We start from the raw sequence: 24,621 nt of genomic DNA, 5'->3' as shown, positions 1-24,621 counted from the left end.
CACTTGCAAGTAATTTCCGAAAGCGTTAAAAATTGCTCGCCATGCTTCGGCAATTAATTGGAAACTAAATCGTAAATTTTCAGTAATGAAAATGAGTTTTTGGTTTTGTGCATGTTCGCCGCTCCATGAAGAGCATTTTACTATGTACATTAAACCCAAAGAATTAAAGTGAAAGTAATCATTGAAAAAGTTCAGAAGTTAAGGAATTGATTTTAGAAGATGTTTGGCATACGGCTCGGTGCTTAATGACGAATCAATGAAATTACCAAAAAGGATGCTGAAGGTATGAGGTGTAGCTTTCGTTTGGACCGCGCGTCGTGTACTTAATTTAAAAAGGAAATGTTTTACTGTCAAAAAGCCTAAATATTCAAAGTTTGCTGCCAAAAATAAAAAGTCATGAATGCTATTTACGCTGACTCCAGCATACGATTCTCGATGATTAGCAAGCGGTGGTATGGCCATATGAATGCAAAATATATAGAGGAAATTCAAATTTCATTTGATATTTTTAAACCAAATATGAAGTAATAGAAATAGTGACACCCGGTTCGGGTACGATCTACCAGTTCAGAAATATTGATTCAAGAGGTGTATCAAAAGATTTTCTATAAAAATGTCTTTTTCTAACAAATCATAGAGTTTATAAAAATTGGCTAAAAATTCAAAACTTTTAAACATTTTATCGTCATCACAGGTGGCCAAACCCGACCCATTAGTGTGATCCCAAATTTAATATACATAATTTCAAATAGGTTTAAGTTTTTTTTGAACAGTTGTATATAATTTTTCGTGTTCACTTTTGTTCAATAGTGTACTTTCAAATACCAACTGCAGTCAAACTTATGATAAGCACAACAATGCTAATTTGAAAAGCACAAATCTGAAAAAAATGGCTTGTTGGTATTACGAGTATTGTGCCTTTTATATCTTTGCGTCGCTTTTTGGATTACTCGTAATAAGTATAGAATATTAATGACTTTAGTAAGATTTAATTAATGGCATTGCAGTCAACCATCTCAAAATCGTTTAATTCTTAAAATCGATTTACAGTAGTGGAAATATTTATAATTTGCTATCGTTCGGCTGCACAATTTAGTGTCCGAATGCCATTATTTTTGTCAGCAAGAAACAACGGTTCTAAAATACGTTTAAATTGTTTATTTTTGCAATAGATTAAGAACCTCTTATGTATTATATTAGTATGAATACAATGGATCTTCCAATTTTGGATATTTTAAGGTTAACATCGGCACATTTTGGATGATGTTTTATTAACGCTTAATTTTGCTTGGTAGTATTTTTTATTACGGTATTAGAGGAAACTTCACTTCCCACTTCATACGTTTGTTGTTTTTTGTTGTGCATGATAATTACGTTCGCTGTGGATAGGGTGGCTCATTTGAAATTGTCGTGGTTGTTGGTGTGCTATTATACCTTTTATATGTATTGTTATGCTATTTATGAGGCTATCTTTTTAAGCTGCATATAAATTGTACAGGGAAGCTTGGTGCGAGTTCCTTAAAATGCGTACCGTTTTGTTTAGTCTTTTTATTGTAATGTTAGTTTATTTTGGATCTATTTCTGAATTCCACATTCAGAAAACACTATTCACGGTTTTTCATCGGTTTATGTTTTATATTTTAATGGAGAAAAATAAGTTACCTTATTATTGCTTTAAGATCACAAAAGCAAACTTCATGACTGAAACATACATGTTTTAATCTTTTGATGAATATATAAATTAAAAAGAAATTTCTTAAGGCGTGCTCAACTTCATAGAAATATTTTTAAAGCGAAAATGAATTCTATTTAGTTCGGCTACATACATATAAAAGATATACATATTTTTACATGATTTTTTCTCGAATCATGAAGAGCAAATTCATTCAAATGATTTCCACAATGGACTTTACAGTAGTCGTTTCCGTACAATTTTTAGTATATTTTCGCTGGTTTCTGATCTCATTTCAGCGATGGGAGCTTCGATTTAATTTTTAAACTCTTGAATTGACTCTACTTATAGATTGTTGGTGTGACATTTATCCTTAACGACGTCCCAAAAATTACTCACATGGAGTCAAATTGCACTTTTTAGGCGGCGATATTACAGTTTCGGGTGATTATTCAAGTTTCGTTTAGTGCCCTGTTTATTTCTTTTCTTCAAAATGTTTATTGTGTCGTGTATGAGAAAAAATGATCTTAAAAAAATAAATTTTGTGTGAAAATTTAGCTATCTTACGAGTTTTACACACACAGGTTTGATGATTAATAAGTTAATTGGAAAACAGTTTGAACACCATTACACCTTCTTCGGCTTTAGGTCAGAAAGTTATATTATAATTCAAGTTCAGAAAGTCGCTATTCTTATTCAGAAATTTGCAATTCAATTCAAACAAATTTCATTTCAAATTCAGAAATCTATAATTTGAATTCAAAAAATTTCAAGTTGAGTTCTGAATACTTTTTATACCTGCATTTAATGGAAATATATATGTATATTAAATCCTTATTTGGTCAAAGTTTAACACTTAGTCTTATTTATTTTCATGTAACGAAAAAAGAAATCTTGTCGAAAACAGTTCACTATGTTTTTTTATATGTAAGAGCGTGATTATGAATACTCGTATTGAACGTATACACATAAGTAAACATTCAGAATCAAAAAATTGTAACACATTGTGACTCAATTGCCTCTGGGTAACCGTATCGTGAAAATTAGATTCCTGAACTTTAATTGGAAGTTTCTGAATTTGAAATAGACATTTTCAATTTAGCAAAGCAAATTTCTGAATTTCAAATGGATATTCTGAAATTGAATTGTTATTTTCTGATTTTGAAATGGAAGTTTTGAACTTGGATTGCAATTCTCTGAATTTGAAATGAAATTCCGAATTAGAGTTTCAACTTTCTGAATTAAAACTGCTAAAGTTGTAGATAAGACAAACATATTTATTTACATAATTGAGGATAAAAATAACAATTACTTAACTATACGAAAAAAAAACTTTCTGCAACAGTTAGGAAAAATATATTTCTCATAACACAAAAAAGTAAACACTCCATGACACTCCAATTTTAGTGTCCCACCGAAGGTACATACAAATCATTGTAATATTTTATACACAAGTACACATCCACATTAAATGCTTAAAGCTCAAAGTAGAGGTGCCATAACATAACGTCATAACCTAACCGTAGTATTAATAATAACAATATTTATGTCATCAATTATTGGTCCAATAGCCATAAGCAGCTGATATTTACATATATTATTATATTATTCATTTGTGGATTTTGAAGTGCAGAATCTAAAGAAAGGATAACAGATGCATTAACGAAGAAGTTGGTAATTTATGCATTAATATAATGGCTTTATATGCAATGCAGTAAATCACAATGCAACACTATGCAACTGGTTATGGTTACGGAAAAAAATCATAATTCAATTGGTCTCTACGATTATGATTATGACCACGAAATTATGGCATGCCACTTCTAATCGATTAGAGTGTTGCCCATATGATGGTCCGATCAGCAAATTTATGGCATTACGGTTATGTCACCTCTACTTTGAGCTAAAAACTATAAACATTGTGTTGACGCACGATTTACAGATGGTACCGCTACTTTGTTCTCTTCGAATCTGACAATTTTTCAAACGTTAGAAAATTTTGAATTTAGAAAATCAACAAACCTTGCGTATAAAGTTATAGGGCTGTCACAATGGGCCTTTTGTGGCCATTGCGGCGACGCATTTGGTTGACATGACGTGTAAGACGTATGTGCCACAATGAAAGTGTTGCCGCATATAAACAAAAAAGCAACAGATATTCTTTTCGTGAAAGTAAATATCATATTTCGATGTGTATAAACAGGTTTTTGTTGGTTGTGAAACATGTACTCTTTGAAGCTTTTATCGAAAAGATAAGAGTGCATTTGATTTGATTCAATTCATTTCAATTCTATATATTTTCTGCATTTAATATGATAAAACACTATCGATAGAAATTTGCGTGGTACAAAATTGTTCTTCTTTAAACAATTGTCATTCTCGCTGCTCTTGCCGTACGTCAAAAGTAGAAAGTTGCCAACGTTAGTGGATTCTGGCATGGCGTACGGCACGTATGTATGTGACGCCTTTGCTTTCGAGTCAAATACGCATAATCTATTTAGCTGTCAGCCAAATTCGTCAGTCAAACGGACCTATTGTGACGGTCCTATTACTTGTACGAAAGTCTCCAAGTGCAGTTTCTTCCTTATTTTCCACTGTTATCGCTTTGTCTTGCTCTTAATCTTATTTTCATTTGGTTTGTTTCTGTGCTGGGGTAACGCCCTGGGGTAGCGCAATCTTTGTGTGGGCATACAGAGAGATGAAGCCTAATCACTATACACATTCTGTCAAAAAAGTACTAGAAATTGTTTTCCATAAAACGCAAAATAATTGTTTAATCATCAAAATTTATTTTGTCGCCTTCTCCATTCAATACAGATATGCCAACGATTAGGCCAGTCCTCAAAGCACCTTTTAAACGCGTTTGAAGAGATCTTCTTCAGCTCCTTCAGCGAATTCTCCTTAAAGGCCTTTATCGACTCGAAGCGGCGTCCGCGAAGTGGCAATTTGAGTTTCGGAAAAAGAAAAAAAGTCACAGGGGGCTAGATCCGGTGAATGCGGTGGTTGTTTGATGATATTTGTCGAGTTTTTTATCAGAAAAGTGTTCACAATATTAGTCTTGTGCGTTATCATGGTACAAGATCCATGAGTTTTCTTTCCATGAATTGGGCAGTTTCCTACACATATTCTCTCTCAAACGTTGCATAACTTCCAAATAATATTCTTTAGCATTTGGAACGAATTTCGAGGGCACAACACCATGATAACCAAAGAAAACGAGTAGCATGACTTTCACTTTTGACCGACTTTGACGTAGTTTTTTGGGTTTCGGCTCATGTGGATATCGCCATTCAGCCGCCTGTTGACTGGTTTGTGTCAAACTTATATACCCATGTCTCATCACCTATTACGATGCGCTGGATAAACGTAGGGTCCGAATTCACTTGCTCAAGCATGTCTTCAGCCACCTTCTTCCGATGAATTTTTTGAAAGAAACGAGGCTTTCATCCGTTGCAGACGTTGATGGGCAAATCTTCCACGACCTCTCATTCCTCTGCAAAAGCATTGTACCACTCGTAGACCCGTGTTTTTAATAAAGGATAAAGCACACTCGCCATAGGCTTTCTGCAACATTTTCAACTATTCGGCACACGAAATCCCGTTCAAAACACAAAATTTAATTCAAATTCTTTGTTCGATATTTGTATCTATAGTGAAAATTGCAGAGCATACCTGCGGTTGACTGATATAATTAAATGCCAAAAACATTGCTGTTTAGCTAATTCTAGCCTCTTCTTCTTATTTACCTTCGAAATGAAGGGTTTGCGTCGAGGAACCCGGCCATGATACCCGCCCTTATGTAGTGTATTTCGAACAGTTTGGTGGTTGAAATTGATTTCAAATGAATTTTGCAGGGTCTTGCACAATTTGACAGCCGAAGTTTTTGGGTTTTGTGCCACCGTGAAAACCACAATTCGCTCCGGTCGTTCGGTTAATTGTTTTGGGCGGCGAGATCTGCTCACCGGAGCTATTTTGCCAGTATTGCAATAATGCATAACGATGTTTCGAACGCTGGACCATGATTTATCGACAAGTTTGCTAGTTTCGCGGTAGGACTTTTTTCCAAAATACAATTTTATCATTAATTGACGTAGTTCTAGTGACTACTAGAGACCCATTTTGGTCTATGCCCGTTGAAATCACGGTAGACAATTCCTAAAACGTACGAATAAGTAAAACTCAAGAGTAAAAATAACGGGAGTTTACCGTTACGACGCCAAAAGCATAAGCTAACATAAAGAATATAGTATATCAATACTTTTTTGATGTGAATGTGTGCATTACTTTACATTTTAAGGTTGAGCTTGTAAAACTATGTAGATATTAATTTTTTTTGTTCAGATACGTATCAAATAAACACATTTAGAAAATACCGTTTTCTATTTTTTTATACTTTCATTAGAAGAAAAGGTATAGCACTGAGAACTTTGATTTTTCGAGTGTGCCAATACTTTTTTGACTCGCTATATATATATACAGCGCACACTTTTGATAACGTGAACTGCCTTGGTTTGAATTAGTTCACGTTATCAAAAGTGTTCACGTTTTGGAATGCCCAAAAAGACTAAGTACATATATTTTTTCACATTTAAATTCACATTTTGTTCTTGTTTTCGTTACATATTAATTGAAAATTAAGTCATATGATGGTTTTATTTAAAAAACTCAGTCATCTCTTTTTTATCTTCTGTTTTTGTAATACTTGAATCCCAGCTTTCTCCCTTAACCGTCTAAGCACGCTCATATCATTTTGATCGACGTCTTCATGACCAGCCCATATTAACGCCTTGTTGAAAATATCAACTGCTTCAGTCGGTTTAATTTTCTCCAGTTGCTCTGATACGCTGTCATCATCGGATTCGTCCTCTTGCTGATGATCGCCATCTGCATTGCCCTCCTCGATACCTTCGTTCCATTCATGAATGGCTGGTAACGTGAATTCAATCTGAAAGTTTTAATAAAAAAAAGTTTTTCAATAACCCATATAAATATCTTTAAGCTACTAAGGAGATCGATGGTGTTGCTCATCAAGGTGCGAAGTTCAGCTTCCCATTTTTCTTTTAAAGCCGCCAACGGAACATTATCTTCGGGATCATCATTGTTTACCCCAAAATCTAAAATACTGTTCCAGCATTTAGCCAATGTTGCTTCACCAACACGAAACCAAGGCGCATCCAAAAGATTTATAGCTGTTTTTACGTTAATTTTTTTCAACGACTCGAGCAAATCAGACTTTGTTGCTGCTATTGGAGCTAGAAGGCTGTTTTTGTAATGCAACTTAGTGATTTTTATTGCATTCTCATCCATCGGTTGAATGAGAGGAGTAATGTTTGGCGGCATAAACATTACCGAAATTGGCCCATTCTCCGTTGCCAGTTCAGCTTCATTTGGGTGAGAAGGAGCATTGTCGATTAAGAGAGCTGTAATTTGTAAGGCTTTCTCCTTTAAAAATGATGTAACGTTAAAAAACAACCAGTTAGCCTCAAAAATCGGACAAAACGTAAAAGAAATATTCACCTGTGGAACAAATGACTCATGAAACCATTGCTTGAAAATAGCCGACGTCATCCAGGCGGATTTCGAGCTCTTATAGTCGGTGGGACACTGAAAGTTTTTAATGCAGCGTGGATTCTTCGCCTTTCCAATTACCAAAATCTTAAACTTGTGGGATCCAGTGGCGTTTGAACAGCATAAAAACGTGATTCGCTGCTTCTCGGACTTTACCCCTGGGGCTCTCTTCTCCAAACTTGACGCGTACGTTTTTCTCTGACCTTTTCACCAGAAAACATAAGACGAAACACTTTTTGCAAAACCAAAACCGCAACTGAAATACTTTACTCCTTACATGCAGTTACGAATAAAATGCCTATTTTATAAATAGGGGATTCCCCAATTTCAGACTTACTTGAGATCAATGTAAACTCCATACAAATAATTGTAACGTTTATTGTTCATGTTATAGAGCTTTTTGGGTTTGCTCACGTTTTAGAGTAGTCAATGCACAAAAATGTCTGTTCACGTTTTGGGGTGTTCACGCTTTAGAGCGTTCACGTTCATATTGACTCACTATATATATGGTATATATAATATATTATTTATAAAATCTAGAAAATGCATATTCAGTGTTCTCTCTCCTAACGGACACCTCCCATGAACGGACATTCAGTACTAAAAAATTCTTAAGGAATTTTGATAATTTTTCCCTCTTGGGCGGACAACCTCTCATAGCAGGACGCGGACACTTGTTTTCCACCCCAAAGGTTATTTTAATTCCCCATTACCGGACAACCTACAACATTGTTTTTACGTTTACTCTCTACCATATTCGTACTTCTCATTCAATAATACTTGTATGTATAGAGGGGAATCCCTAAATAAGAAGAACTTATTTGTTATAAGTCTGTTAAAACCCAAAGGTCTTAATATCGATAAATTGTGCTACGAATGGTTTGTGAAAGCACGAAATAAAGGCATTCCTTTGTCAGGTACACTTATAAGGGGCAAAGTTAAAGAAATTTCAGTGCGACTCAACTACGACGATTTTAGGGCATTATCCATCAAGATGATGCCAAAAGTTATACCGAAAAGTACCATATTTGACTAACGGATATAATTCGCGAAACATTAATAATGCAGTTGGGCTTGGCTTGTTCCTGCGAGCATTACATAATAAACCATGTTGCGGAATTGACTGATCCGGCTAGAAGGATCAAAATGTTGCGAAATTGACTGATCCGGCTCGAAGGACCAAAATGTTGCGGGAAGAAACCTAAATATGTTGCGGGAAGAATCCTAAATATGTTGCGGGAAGAATACTGAATATGTTGCGGGGAGAATCCTAAATATGTTGCGGGAATGTTGCGGGAAGAATACTGAATATGTTGCGGGAAGAATTTTAAATATGTTGCGGGAAGAATCCTTGATTATTGAGGGAAAGTTGCTTGGAGAGTCCTTGATTATTGCGGGAAAGTTGCTTGGAGAGTCCTTGACTATTGCGGGAAAGTTGCCAAAAATCCAGAGCAAAATGAAACTCTGATGCTTCAGCTTTGAAGCTACAATTTTTACTGAATTTTATTACAAAACTATTCCCTTTATATACACAATTATTTCACAAAACCTACTTATGTTAACAGAAAATTATATTAAACAATATGAGTTGAAAAAACATTCAAGTATTTTTAAACGAATACTCAACAAACCATTTGCATGAAAAGGTGAAATTTCCACAGCTAGAAAAATGGCTAAGAATAGGCTCACGATTTTACACTGCGTGAATATGGCTGGAGAAAGATAACACCTTTTTGTTATTCGGAAATTTGCAAGACCTCGAGCATTCCGCAAAATAAATTTGAACAATTTACCCGTTACGTGTCTGTAAAAGAAGACTTGGATGACATCTGATTTGATGACAGATTTTCTCGTCTTCTCTTCTTAATTGGCGCGATAACCGCTTACGCGATTTTGGCCCAGTTTAACAAAGCGCGCCAGTCGTTTCTTTTTCGTGCTAACCGGCGCCAATTGGACACACCAAGTGAAGCCAAGTCCTTCTCCACCTGATATGACCAACGCAGAGGAGGTCTTCCTCTTCCTCTACTACCACCAGCTGGTACCGCATCGAATACTTTCAGAGTCGGAGTGTTTGTATCCATTCGGGCGACATGACCAGCCAACATAGCCGTACGCTTCTGCGCAATACGTTAGGGCGGGCATGATGAGAGTCTTGTAGAGCAATAGTTTTGTTCGTCGAGAGAGGACTTTACTACTCAATTGCCTACTTAGTCCAAAGTAGCACTTGTAGGCAAGAGAGATTCTACGTTGGATTTCAAGGTTGATATTGTTATCGGTGTTAATGCTGGTTCCTAAATAAACGAAGCAATTTACAACCTCGAAATCATAACTGCCAACAGTGACGTGGGTGCCGATACGCGAGTGCGCCGACTGCTTGTTTGATGACAGGAGGTACTTCGTTTTGTCCTCGTTCCCCACCAAACCCATTCGCTTTGCCTCTGTATCCAGTTGGAGAAGACAGAACTAACAGCGCGGCGGTTAAGGGCGATGGTGTCGATATCACCGGCATACGCCAACAACTGTACGCTCTTAAAAAAAATTGTGCCTTAGCGATTAAGTTTTGCGGCTCGTACGATCCTCTCCAACCTCAGGTTAAAGAAATCATTCCATAGCGAGTCATCCTGTCTGAAACCTTGTTTGGTATCAAACGGCTCGGAGAGGTCCTTCCCAATTCTGACGGCGCTGCTGGTGTTGAGCAACGTCATCTTGCAGAGCCGTATTACTTCTGCGGGGATACCAAATTCAGACATCGCGGCACACAGGAAACTCCTTTTCGTACTGTCGAATGCAGCTTTGAAGTCGACGAAAAGATGGTGTGTGTCGATTCTCCTTTCATGGGTCTTTTCCAAGATTTGGCGTATTGAAAATATTTGGTCGATGGTAGACTTTCCAGGACTAAAGCCACACTGATAAGGTCCAATCAGTTGGTTGACGGTGAGCTTTAGCCTTTGACACAATACACAGGAGATATTAAGAAGACTAATCCCGCGGTAATTGGCACAGATTGCAAGATCGCCCTTCTTATGAATTGGGCAGAGCACACTTAAATTCCAATCGGCAGGCATGCTTTCATCCGACCATATTTTGCATAGAAGCTGATGCATGCACCTTACCAGCTCCTCGCCGCCATGTTTAAATAGCTCAGCCGGCAGTCCGTCGGCGCCCGCGACTTTGTTGTCATGGTCGGGTAGCGGAACATCAGTTCCGTCGTCGTCGATTAGGGTATCGGGATCTTCACATTCTCTGTGACATGCGCAGCTATCACTGTTTAACAGGTTCGAGAGGTGTTCCCTCCATAATTTAAGATTGCTCTGGAGGTCGGTCACCAGATTGACGAATCTTCTGGCTGTCTGTTGTGATTGTAGCTTTTCGATGTCGAATATTCTTTGCGTAGTTAGTTAATGCTCTAGAAGCGTGTGTTCCATCTATCACAACATGATCGATTTGGTTTCGCGTTTTCCGATCAGGAGACAGCCACGTTGCTTCGTGTATTTTCTTATGCTGGAATCTGTTGCTGCAGACTACTATGTTTCTAGTCCCGGCGAAATCGATCAGCCTCTGTCAGTTACCGGATGTTTCGTTATGCACCCTGGTGTCGAAGTCGCCAAGCATGATTTTTATGTCGTGGCGGGGGCAGCGCTCATAGGAACGTTCCAAGCGCTCATAGAAGGAGTCTTTGGTCGCATCGTCCATCCTCTTCCGTCGGGGCGTGGGTGCAAATTAGCGAGATGTTAACGGGTTTCGATGCGGATTGTTGCGAGACGCCCGTCGACCGGAGTGAACGACAGTACTTGGCGACGTAGTCTCTCTCCCACAACAAATCCGACACCGAATTTGCGCTCCTTTACATGGCAGCTGTAGTAGACGTCGCAAGGTCCTATGGTTTTCTTGCCTTGCCCCGTCCATCGCATCTCTTGGATGGCAGTGATGCCAGCCTTTACTCTCACGAGGACATCAACCAGCCGGGCATAGGCACCTTCCCCAGTAAGGGACCGGACATTCCAGGTGCATGCCCTCAAATCATAGTCCTTAGCTCGTTTGCAAGGGTTGTCATCAGTGTTGGAAGTTCTCATCCGAGGCTTTGTGTATGTTTTCATTGGGGAAGGTTTTTAAGTGGCGGGTCCCGAACCCAGCGCACAACCAGCTATCCTGGAATCCTCGCAATCTAAAATTGAAAAATCTTAAAGTTATTTTTCTCCCAGTAAACCCAACAGCATTTTGACAGGCCGTTGACCAAGGCGTTATAAAAAAATATAAGTTCATGTATAAATTGTTATTTATAAAACACATTTTGTTTCGGATGGCAGAGAAAAATTCTGCTATGGAGTTGTCAAAATCAATCAATGTATTAGATGCTGTTTATTTCATACATAAAACGTGGGTGCAAGTGAGTCCATAGACAATACAAAATTGTTTCATTAAATCTGGGTTTGGTAAAACAGATATTCCCAATAACGATAGCGGTCGGACCTCAAAAGATGAGTTTCCGCTTTAGCACTTGCTCAGTTCTCCAACGTTGTTAATCGAGTTTAGAGCGAAATCCAAGTTGACATGGAAGACTATCTTAATTTCTTCTTCTTAATTGGCGCGATAACCGCTTACGCGATTTTGGCCGAGCTTAATAAAGCGCGCCAGTCGTTTCTTTCTCGTGCTAACCGGCGCCAATTGGACACACCAAGTGAAGCCAAGTCCTTCTCCACCTGATCTTTCCAACGCAGAGGAGGCCTTCCTCTTCCTCTGCTACCACCAGCTGGTACCGCATCGAATACTTTCAAAGCCGGAGCGTTTGTATCCATTCGGACGACATGACCCAGCCAACGTAGCCGCTGGATCTTTATTCGCTGCGCTATGTCTATGTCGTCGTAAAGCTCATACAGCTCATCGTTCCATCGTCTGCGATATTCGCCGTTGCCAACGTGCAAAGGTCCAAAAATCTTACGCAGAATCTTTCTCTCGAACACTCCAAGCGTCGCTTCATCGGATGTTGTCATCGTCCAAGCTTCTGCGCCATACGTCAGGACGGGCATGATGAGAGTCTTGTAGAGTGTTAGTTTTGTCCGTCGAGAGAGGACTTTACTGCTCAGTTGCCTACTTAGTCCAAAGTAGCACTTGTTGGCAAGAGAGATTCTACGTTGGATTTCAAGGCTGACATTGTTATAGGTGTTAATGCTGGTTCCCAAATACACGAAGTCTTTTACAACCTCAAAATTATAACTGTCTACAGTGACGTGGGTGCCGATACGCGAGTGCGCCGACTGTTTGTTTGAAGACAGGAGGTACTTCGTTTTGTCCTCATTCACCACCAGACCCATTCGCTTTGCCTCTTTATCCAGTTTGGAGAAGGCAGAACTAACAGCGCGGTTGTTAAGGCCGATGATGTCAATATCATCGGCATACGCCAGTAATTGTACGCTCTTATAAAATATTGTGCCTGAGCGATTAAGTTCTGCGGCTCGTACGATGCTCTCCAACATCAGGTTAAAGAAGTCACACGACAGTGAGTCACCCTGTCTGAAACCTCGTTTGGTATCAAACGGCTCGGAGAGGTCCTTCCCAATTCTGACGGCGCTGCTGGTGTTGAGCAACGTCATCTTACATAGCCGTATTAGTTTTGCGGGGATACCAAATTCAGACATAGCGGCATACAGGTAACTCCTTTCTGTACTGTCGAATGCAGCTTTGAAGTCGACGAAAAGATGGTGTGTATCGATTCTCCTTTCGTGGGTCTTTTCCAAGATTTGGCGTATTGAGAATATTTGGTCGATGGTAGACTTTCCAGGTCTGAAGCCACACTGATAAGGTCCAATCAGTTGGTTGACGGTGGGCTTCAGCCTTTCACACAATACGCTCACTAGAACCTTATAGGCGATATTTAGAAGACTAATCCCGCGGTAATTGGCACAAATTGCAGGATCGCCCTTCTTATGGATTGGGCAGAGCACACTTAAATTCCAATCGGCAGGCATGCTTTCATCCGACCATATTTTGCATAGGAGCTGATGCATGCACCTTACCAGCTCCTCGCCGCCATGTTTGAATAGCTCAGCCGGGAGTCCGTCGGCGCCCGCGGCTTTGTTGTTCTTTAGGCGCGTTATCGCTATTCTCACCTCGTCATGATCGGGTAACGGAACTACAATTCCGTCGTCATCGATTGGGGTATCGGGATCTTCACATTCTCTATGACATGCGCAGCTGTCACTGTTTAACAGGTTCGAGAAGTGTTCCCTCCATAATTTAAGATTGCTCTGTACGTCAGTCACCAGATCGCCGTCTTTGTTCTTACAGGAAAACGCCCCGGTCTTAAAACCTTCTGTAAGCCGCCGAACTTTCTGGTAGAATTTTCGGGCGTTGTTCCTATTGGCCAGCATCTCAAGCTCCTCGCACTCACGTATTTCGGCCTCTCGTTTCTTCTGTCGGATAATACGTCTCTCTTCCTTTTTCAGCTCTCTGTAGCGATCCCACATGGCTCGCGTTGCGCCCGATCGCAGCGTGGCTCTATAGGCGGCATCTTTTCTTTCTGCGGCAGCATGACACTCCTCGTCGTACCAATTGTTTTTTCGGGCTCGCCGGAATCCGATTTCTTCTTCGGCGGCGGTACGTAGGGAACGAGAAATGTTGCTCCATTGCTCGCGTATGCCGATTTGTTGGGCAGTGCTTTCGGAGAGCAGGAGTGAGAGTCGAGTGGCGAATCTCCTGGCTGTCTGTTGTGATTGCAGCTTTTCGATGTCGAACATTCTTTGCGTAGGTAGATGCACGTTTTTTGCTGCACAGAGGCGGGTGCGCAGTTTGGCTGCAACAAGGTAATGATCCGAGTCGATGTTGGGTCCTCGGATCGTACGTACATCTAATACACTAGAAGCGTGTCTTCCATCTATCACAACATGATCGATCTGGTTTCGCGTTTTTCGATCAGGAGACAGCCAGGTAGCTTGGTGTATTTTCTTATGCTGGAATCTGGTGCTGCAGACTACCATGTTTCGGGCCCCGGCGAAGTCGATCAGCCTCTGTCCGTTACCGGATGTTTCGTTGTGCAGGCTGAATTTTCCGACTGTGGGACCAAAAATTCCCTCCTTGCCCACCCTGGCGTTGAAGTCGCCAAGCACGATTTTTATGTCGTGGCGGGGGCAGCGCTCATAGGAACGTTCCAGGCGCTCATAGAAGGAATCTTTGGTCGCATCGTCCTTCTCTTCCGTCGGGGCGTGGGCGCAAATTAGCGATATGTTGAAAAATCTGGCTTAATTTAGATAATGATATATTCATTAATGAAGAAGATTTGGAAAATATCAATACTGAAGTGTTAACTGTTTCCCAAGAATCGTTGGCCATCTCGTCTGAAGGTGAGGTTGAAGACAAATTAACGGCTTATGAAGCTATAAGAAAACTAGAAGCTTTTTCTCTAAACCACAACGACCTTACGGGTATTGAACTGCTTACTGATCATCAAATACATCTCGAAGATATTGAAATTAAAGGAAAAACTCGCCAAGCTAAATTTTCTGATATGAATTTGAATATCTTGTATTATAAATTTTGTGTTTTAGTTCTTATGTATTAACATTCTTGTTTCGGAAATTATGCTGTCTATTGCATATTTTTAAGAACTCTTTTTATATTTTTCTCATAAGTGGACATCTCTCATAAGTGGACAAATTTGTTAGTCCCTTAGACTGTATTATTCCCTGCAATAAAATGTAAATTGAATAAAATTTCGTTTGTCGGCAGAATGCCGTCGGCTATTAGTCAATTTGATTTCATACAGAAGCCGAAAACTGTCCAGAGCCAATGTACTAGAGAGAATACACTGTTCCCGCTGTCGGGCTGTCAGACGTGAAAAAGTCTTCGCGGTTATACTTCATTTTCACAATTCACTCTATTCGTAGCTCGTAAGACTTCTCTAAATAATTAAAGTTCTCTGGGGCATATGTATACGTATATTGCAAAGAAGGCGCAAGGTTATCTACTAACATTTTTTTCCTTGCCAGCGTCCATTTTCGTATACTTTTTGCATTTGGCGTTTTATCCCTGCTTCACAAAATAAACCAATAAATTATTGAAAAAAATCTAAAACACATTGAAAGTTATCGTATTAGTCCTGTAATTATTACTAAATCCAAAAAACTTGACAAGGATCAAAGACAAACACCTGTTCTCATAACTGGCGCGGTGTCACCCACACCATCGAAAGCGTTATATGCGACACTAAACTTCCTGCCGGTAGATCTGCAGGCAAAATATATCGCGCGTTCTGCGGCAATAGGGTTGAACACTCTAAGTAAGTGGTCAAATAAGAGCAATGGACACGGCAAAATCCTGGCTGGCACTTCGGAGATTCCCGCCTACACTTGCCATTACAACGTTCTCGACCCTCCTGCCCTCAAGGGAAGAGTGGGAATGGACGATATAAGACATGGCGAGCTTATCCATGTATACACGGAAGGCTCAAAGTTCGAGGGCAGGGTGGGTGGAGGTGTATACTCCGAGCATCTGGGGATCTCCTTCAGTTTTCCCGACACTAGTACAGTGCGATGCGATATCTGGAAATGACATCTACATTATCACTGACAGATAGGCGGCGATAAAATCCCTCACAAAACGGATGGGTGTGCAAGCACATGACTTCTGTAGAAGTTGTCTTCTGTGCCATTGTCTTGCTCTATCCAGACGGAGATTTGCTATTCTAGGCAAATAATTTTTTAACGAACTGGAAAATCTCAGTTCTGCAGAAATAGGAGGTATTCTAATATTTTTGAAAATCACACACTGGTTTTAGGAGAAACAGGGAAAGCTCCCCATGCGGCACCACAGTGAGCTATGTATGAGCCTGAGTGTGTCCCACAGGACAACCGCTTCAAACTAACCTAACCTAACCTACTAAATCCAGGACTACCGGTGGTGGAATCCATTTGGACTGAATAATCTCTTTATTTTTGACGAGTTTTTCCAATTTTTAACCAAATTAGGAAAATTAGACTTATTTCTTTAAAAAATTTATACAGAGACTCGATGATGACCAAATGTACTGATTTCATTATTTTTTAGCTGGAAAAATTATGTTTGCAAGACTTGATTATTAAAACCTACCTACTGGCTAATGTCCGTGCAGATAAATTGTTTTCCTCGTAAGCGTTAATAAAATCACTACGCAAACCAAAGTAAATGTATGCATGAAAAAACATCACACTTTATCCGGGAAGTCCCCTTTTTTCCATTTAGTAAGTATGTATGTATTATAAGTAACTGCTCACAAAAATGTTTATATTTTGTCCACCTATAAGAAGTTCGCGTCCAATCGATTGATTTCAATTTTATGAAAAACTAGCAAACCCGGCCCCCTTCGCTGGGCACACTAAAATAGAATAGATATGGTTTAGAACAGAAAATATATGGTTTTCATATTATTTATTTCTTTATTCTTTATTCAAGCGCTTTGTTTTTGAGTAAATATAAAATATAAATTGAAAATCAGGAAAAAGGAAGATTGTTTTTAAATTTCAAATCAACGCATATGAATAAACAATCGTCTTTTTTCCTGATCATCCATGCATTTTTCGTTTCAATTTATATGTTTTATTAAGCATTGGAGCTTTTTTAACCATTATCCATTTATATTTTTCAAAAAAAAAAAAACGAAAAAAATTGTTTTTACCACGAACACATAATTTCATTCGGATTTCACATTAAATTCTCAAATTTCGTAAGAAATTATTCACTGTTCCAAAATCCACTCCAAAAAAATTCACAAACAATTTTTACATGTTGCACTTACGTTTTTTCCTTATGGCATCCAAATCAGAAAGAAATATTGACACATTGTAACTCACACTGTCAATTTGACAGTTCAGTTCCGCCCCAAGCGTTAAAAAAGTAAGCAACATTATGGCTGGCTGAAAAGAACGCTGTACCCGTTGCCACTGCTCCGAATTACAACCAAACTTTACGAAACCCATTTTCAATACTTACTTAACAATGTGTGTAAGTTTGGTTTAATTCGGTGCAAAGACACGGCGGGTCCACGTTTTGGCATATATTTCGAGACCCTAGTCATCAATAGGTATGAAAATTACCCCGTATTAAAGCACTTATCAACAGCTTTCGTTTGATACCCATATTGTACATACACAACCAAAGGTTATCCGGGTCCACGTTTTGACCTATATCTCGAGACCCCAGTCACGGAGCGGCATGAAAAATACTCTGTACTAAAGCATTCACCAACAGCTTCAATTTGATATCCATATTGTACAAACACATTCTAGGGTCCACGTTTTGGTCTCTATCTCGAGACCCTATTCACGGAGCGGATGGAAATACTCTGAACTAAAGCATTCACCAACAGCTTCCATTTGATACCCATATTGTACATACACATCCGAAGGTTACCCGGGTCCACGTTTTGACCTATATCTCGAGCCCTATCCACCAATAGGTATCCAAACTATACGGAAACCATCTTCAATACCTCCTTAACAATGTGTGTAAGTTTGGTTTAATTCGGTGCAAAGACACGGCGGGTCCACGTTTTGGCATATATTTCCAGACCCTAGTCATCAATAGGTATGAAAATTACCCCGTATTAAAGCACTTACCAACAGCTTTCATTTGATACCCATATTGTACATACACAACCAAAGGTTACCCGGGTCCACGTTTTGACCTATATCTCGAGACCCCAGTCACGGAGCGGCATGAAAAATACTCTGTACTAAAGCATTCACCAACAGCTTCAATTTGATACCCATATTGTACATACACATCCGACGGTTACCCGGGCCCACGTTTTGACCTATATCTCGAGCCCTATCCACCAATATGTATCCAAACTATACGGAAACCATCTTCAATACCTTCTTAACAATGTGTGTAAGTTGGGTTTAAGTCGGTGCAGACACGCCCGGTTAGCGAACACACACAAAAAGTTGACTTTATTTTATATATAAGATTTTTTTCAGTTTGTGTCCTAAAAATCCAAATATCTTACGGAACCCTATTTTTTCCAAAATAAAATGTAATCCATGTTACTCGTGGCTAATGTAGTTTTCGAATGGTGAAAGAATTTTTAAAATCGGTCCAGTAGTTTTTGAGCCTATTCGTTACAAACAAACAAACAAACAAAGTTTTCCTCTTTATAATATTAGTATAGATTAGTATAGATTACTGCTCGGGTCCGGCCAGGAAAGTGTCCGCTCAAGAGAGAGATTTTTTTGTTCCGAAATTTATACTTAAAACTTGGTATAGAAAAATTGTTTGCTCAAGGGAGATGCCCGTCTAATAGAGGTGACCGTTAGGAGAGGTTTCACCGTATATATATATAATTGTATTTAATCTTATAGAAATTCAGCATAATTATAATATTTTTGATTAAATAAGTCTTAAAGACACAGGTCAGAGCAATTTAAAGTAGATACATCATGACTTAACATTTCTCCGTTTACTAAGGCTTCAAGTATTTATGTTGTATCCCTCTTTGAATTAAAAAAAATTCCGTGCAACATTTTCGAAGCGGCTTTAGACTACTAGCGCTTTTAACGGAGACTAATGGTTTCGCAGTAATATTTGTCACCAAGCTTTCCTTAAGAAATAATATTAATTTTATAATGTTGAAATCTAACTCAATGCTAAGCTTTTCTTGTCGAAATAACTTGAATATTACCTTTGAACTGCTCTTGTTCGTTCTCACTTGTTATATTAATGACTTATTGAACAATTGCCCTATTTGTTATTTGTTATTATGTAGATACTGTAAATTTAAATAAATACTTATAAACAAATAAATAATTTGTTAAATAATTCAATAATATTCTGATATATTTCTATATTCATACTTCTTCGAAATTCTTTTTAAATAGAATAGAAAATTATTCAATTTTAAAATTTTTAACATTTTAATGTTATTTTGTTTGCTTATGTCCCTCCACTATGAATCATTTATATATTCGCTGTTACTGTTTACAACCTCTCCCCACCTCTCGATCGTTTTGTCGATACCGTTCCGCCATCGTCGATTCTCATCGACCTCCCATTTGAGCTCTTGGAGTGCGGTTTTGACGACTTGTACAACTTGGGGCCTGGGTTGTCGTGAAGGAGTATAGTTTGACCATGTCGATCAGATATTTTTAGTCGAATAGCCTAATTCATGCGGTGTAGCTGGGCAATGTAGAGCGCCTTGTTGACCGTGGCATTCTCAAGCATTCCCTAATGTACCATTCCCTCAAATTCCCACCAAACACATATTATGATCTTCTTTGAATGAAGATCCGGCTTGACCTTCGGCTTTGGCGTATGTACTGGAGCCATCCACTCCTTTCTCTACTTCATATTGATGTATAGGCACCATTTCTCATCTCCTGTAACGATTTGGGGAAAAAGCGCTGTTTATGAGCGCGTGTTGCTTGATGGCAGGTGAGATGCTGAGAAACAATTAGAGAGACGAATTTCTTTATTTTTTCCGTTGAACTCGTGAGACACCCAGTTCACTTTTTCCGCCAATTCACTACTGGTTTGGCGACCGTTCTCCTTCAAAAGCGATTTAAGACGTTCTTCATCGAAATTAGGAGGCCTTCCGCTGCGGGACCTGTCATCGACGTCTAAGTTGCCATTTTTGAACTTTGCAAGCCATTTCCGTGCTGTAGACTGGCTCACGTCGCCGCTTCGGTAGCTTTTTGACCTCGATGAAAAGCAAAGAAGAGCAGGTGTCGAAAATGTTGATTTTTGCCTCCTGAGTATTCCATTTCTAAGCATCAAAACTAATAAAAAATTAAATAAATACAATTAACATACTTTCGTAGAGCAGAAAGAGTTCTATCGAATGAATATTTACAAACAGCAAGCAAATCGTTGTAAAATAAAAGAAAATATAAAAACGCTATGAAGTTATTCCCCAACACAATACTTATGTATGATACATGTATGAATATACTTTTAGTCCCTATACATTTTAAACAAATATATTATATGGATATCTCATTATCAGAATCAAAAAGTGGCTTAGGTTTTGCACAATACTGTATATAACATAATATTGTGTACTATATATAGAACATTATTTTTTAACACGAACTAGTTACTCCTGCCTTATGCTTTTTCTCAACAAATTATAAAATAAATTTACATTGTTAATGTTTTTGTTTGGGTTTTCTTTGGAATATAAAAATGCGAATTCTTTCGTATCATATAATGTTCAGTTAACTATCCAAACTTGTTGGAACTATAATTTAACAAACGAATGTATGTACAAATATATATACATACATAATTAGCGCTTACACCGTTTTTAGGTGTTTGGCCGAGCTCCTCCTCCTATTTGTGGTGTGCGTCTTGAGATTTTTCCACAATTGAAGGGACCTACAGTTGCATATGTATATGCATATATCAGGCTTTAGATTTAAACATCACTAAAAGGTTAGGACTTTTGGTGGTCAATAATTACTTTTTGCAAACCGGATTTTCAATAGAAAAAACTCACCTTCTTTTTGTGGTTCGTAAAGCTCTTTGGGCTTTTAAGTATGTACTTGTAATAACTTAGTACTTATGTACGTCTTCCTTTTAGCATGTAATATTTTAAACACACATTTAAACGAACTCATTTGCCGTAATTTTTTCGACTGTCTTATTTGGAACCAAAAATGCTTTTTAATGTTTTGGGTTGATTAAATTAACTTACAATATCAAAAAAATAGAGAAACGAATCTAAAAATTTCTCATAATAACCCCTCACAATCCAAATTTTTCCCATTTTAAATTTTTTAATACCCTAGAAGAATTGCCACTTCTTTCAAAAACATGCATATTTTTAAGAAGATATACATGTCCTTATATATATGGAACATTGATCAAACAAAATGAAATTTTCCACGAAAAAAAATACTTACACTGTACAGAAGTTTTAGATATATCACCATATACTACGGTTTAGGATTAAAGAAAAAGATTGATCATAAAAATTTATAATATCTGGAGAAACAGGTTGATCATAAAAACTTCTAATATCTGGAAAATCCGTTAACAAAAATTAGTTCATGCATCATTTTTCAATTAAAAATTAAACGTTTTAAAATTATATTCAAAGTTTAACAAAAAGGATCACTTTGCAAAATATAATATGAAATCTCTGGAGTCTCATTGCAAATCATATGTCGGCAAAGCTTAATCATGCGAGTAGGCAAATTTAAATAATTGGCGTGTACACTTCTGTTAGGTGTTTGACCGAGTTCCTCCTTCTATTTGTGATGTGCATTTTGATGTTGTTCCACAAATGGCGGGACCCACAATTTTAAGCCGACTCTGAAAGGCAAATGGTTTTTATGAGAAGCTTTTTCATGGCAAAAATACATTCGGAGGTTTGCCATTGCTTGCCGAGGGGCGACCGGTATTAGAAAAAACATTTTATATTATTTGATGTTCATGCATGGAGAGTCGAACCTACGCACTCCCGAACGGTTGTCCCGCACCAGCTTATTCGGCTATGGCGGTCGCGATTTGCTTGATAGCCATGGTAAAAAAAAATTAGGGGAGCTTTGGCTGCTATCTCACTTGGGATATGTTTAACAAAATGTAGCTTGTTTTACCGATATAGGTAAGGTAAAAATCAACACAGCTCATACTATTGCAACGGTTTGTTTACGAATACGGTGAATACAAATGTGCGAAGGTGCTTAATTTTGTTATTTAAAGTGAGTTTTTTGTTTAATTAAAATTTGCTTTAGCAAAGGCAGGACACTCACAGAGAAAGTGCTAAGTGCTATCCGCCTCCTCCAAGCATGACAGGCACATTGGGTCCTCTATGATTCCAATGGTGGTCATATGCTGACCCCATGGGTTGTGTCCTGTAATGATACCGACCATCAACCGAACGTCTTTCCTTCTAAGTTTTAGTAGAAAGTTTGACAATTTTCTGTTCGGACTAGTCATAAAACACTTTGCAGTTCTGCAGCGTTCTAGAAAATTAGTTCATTGCTCTTTATGTAGATTACCTACATAATCGCAGATCCAATTCACGATTACTGCGGAACTGATTCCGATTATTGGCTCTGGCTCCTGTGGGGGCACCGCTGATCCACGGTTTGCCAATTCGGGACCCATATATATTAAGTAGCCTGTTTTGTCTTCTGACAGAATTGAGCTTCTTCTTACCTTCTGGTATAATCTTTGAAGTTTGCTTCGCGTTCTCCAGGGCATTCAGTGCAGCCTGACTGTCACTGAAAACTCCAATCTGTTTCCCGCTTCATCTCCTCTCGATTATCCATTCGGCTACTTTGAGCATGGCAAAATCTTCTGTTTGGAAAACAGTTACCATCGATAAAGAAAATATCCGTGAAACCTCTCTGCATGCATTCTGGATTACATTGTTCACGCAATGGAAATCTGACATCAAATTTCCTTCCAAATGGTGTTTCGACGATGATGCTAAGAAATTAGTACCATATGGAGTATCAAGCGAGAGTGAATGTGAGGTGCTTGACACTTTTGCCGAATATAACCTCTGCCAGATTAACAGAGTACACAATGATATGAATCGCTTACTCGATTTAGTATTCATAAGCAATGATCTAAAGTCCGATGTCGAGTCCCTCTCTCCACCCCCTCTTCCTAACTCCATACACCATAAAGCGTTATGTGTACGTTTTAAACATATAAGCTATATCAAATCAGTTATTAATAATTGCATAAATTATAACTTCTATAAAGCCAATTTCAACCAGATATCGCGGTCATTGGATTTGGTAGATTGGGAAACTGTCTTAAACAAACCCGTACTATCACAGATGTATGATGATTTCGTAGGAAGACTAGAAAGGGCAATTCATATGTTTGTTCCAATAGTGTCTGAATCCAAACCGGCCTGGTATAATTCTAGGCTCATTAATCTTAACAATAAAAAAACCAAAGCATACAAATTATACCGCAAATCTAAAAATAACGCAAGCGTACAGTCGTTTGCAAAAAGAATTCGATGTTCTGAACAAATTTTTATATCAGAACTACATTTCTAAAGTAGAGAGTGGTATCAAAGAAAATTGTAAATCTTTTTGGCAGTTCATTAACGGTAAAAAGAAAACCACTGGAATTCCAGAAAAAATGCATTATTTGGGGGAAACGTTGTCGGACATTCAAAAAATTAGTAATCTTTTTGCAGATTTTTTTCGATCTGTTTATGTTCGTCAATCCGACACCGGAAAAGAAGATATCTCTTTTAACAGCTCACGAATAAATAAAGGTTTCCAGCTCTCATATAATGATGTACTCAGGAGCCTATCGGCCTTGGCAAATGACCCAACTCCTGGAGAAGATGGTTTCCCTCCTATATTACTAAAAAACTGTGCTACATCGCTAGCAAAACCATTAACAATTATCTTCAATAAATCACTAGCTTCTGGTGAGTTTTTACATAATTGGAAAAAATCGTTTATCATACCGATACATAATCTGCAAAATCTCTTGCATACCTAAACTCTTTGAAAAGCTAGTTTATGATTTGATTTTCTTCCAAATTTCAAATCTCATATCGCCTAATCAGCACGGCTTTGTTAAGAGTAGATCTACTGTTACGAATTTAGGGTTATTTACAAATTATGTCTTAAACCAATTGGAAACAGGCCAACAATGCAATGTCATATTCACCGATTTTTCGAAAGCGTTTGATCGAGTCAGCCATAGTATCCTACTTAAAAAGCTGGGTTCATTTGGTCTTCATCCTAGCTTACTCAAGTGGCTTGCATCTTATCTAACAGATAGAACTCAATTCGTTCGTATAAATAACATAAAATCTGATGCCATCAAAGTTACCTCAGGTGTACCTCAAGGTAGCCATCTTGGACCACTATTGTTCTTAATGTTTGTTAATGACATTCCAGACGTTTTCGAGACATCACGTTGTCTGATGTATGCAGATGACCTGAAAATTTACAGTCGGGTAGAAAACGTAACTGACTGCATAAGACTTCAGGAAGACTTAACCAGATTGGAAGCTTGGTGTGATGATAACTCCTTACCTCTTAATGCTGGTAAATGCCAGCACATGTCATTCAGTAGACGAAAAGTTCCGATTGATTTCGATTACAAGTTGGGCACTACCACCCTAACAAAAATTTACGAAAAGAAAGACCTGGGGGTCATATTTACATCGAGAATGTCGTTTTCCAAACACATAGACTTTATGATTGCCAAGTTTAGGTCTATGCTTGGATTTGTAATAAGGAATTCAAGGGAGTTCCAGGATATCTCTACGCTGAAAAATTTGTATTTTTCTCTTGTGAGATCAAACCTCGAATATTGCAGCATCATTTGGGATCCATTCTATAAGGGTTCATCCTTAAGAATTGAGAAGGTTCAAAAACGTTTCACTCGATTTGCTATTCAGTCACTTCGTTGGCCTTGCAGATTGC

General features: G+C 38.3%; 1 protein-coding gene across 7 annotated transcripts in view; it reads left to right on the top strand.

Annotated features, from left to right (window-relative positions):
- Positions 1-24,621, top strand: part of LOC129250002 (uncharacterized) — a 227,898-nt gene that overhangs the window by 8,854 nt on the left and 194,423 nt on the right. The window lies entirely within an intron of this gene.

This window comes from Anastrepha obliqua, chromosome 6 (assembly GCF_027943255.1).
Source record: "Anastrepha obliqua isolate idAnaObli1 chromosome 6, idAnaObli1_1.0, whole genome shotgun sequence".
In the NCBI taxonomy this organism is placed as follows: Eukaryota; Metazoa; Arthropoda; class Insecta; order Diptera; family Tephritidae; genus Anastrepha; species Anastrepha obliqua.
This window is presented reverse-complemented; position numbering and strand designations above follow the sequence as displayed.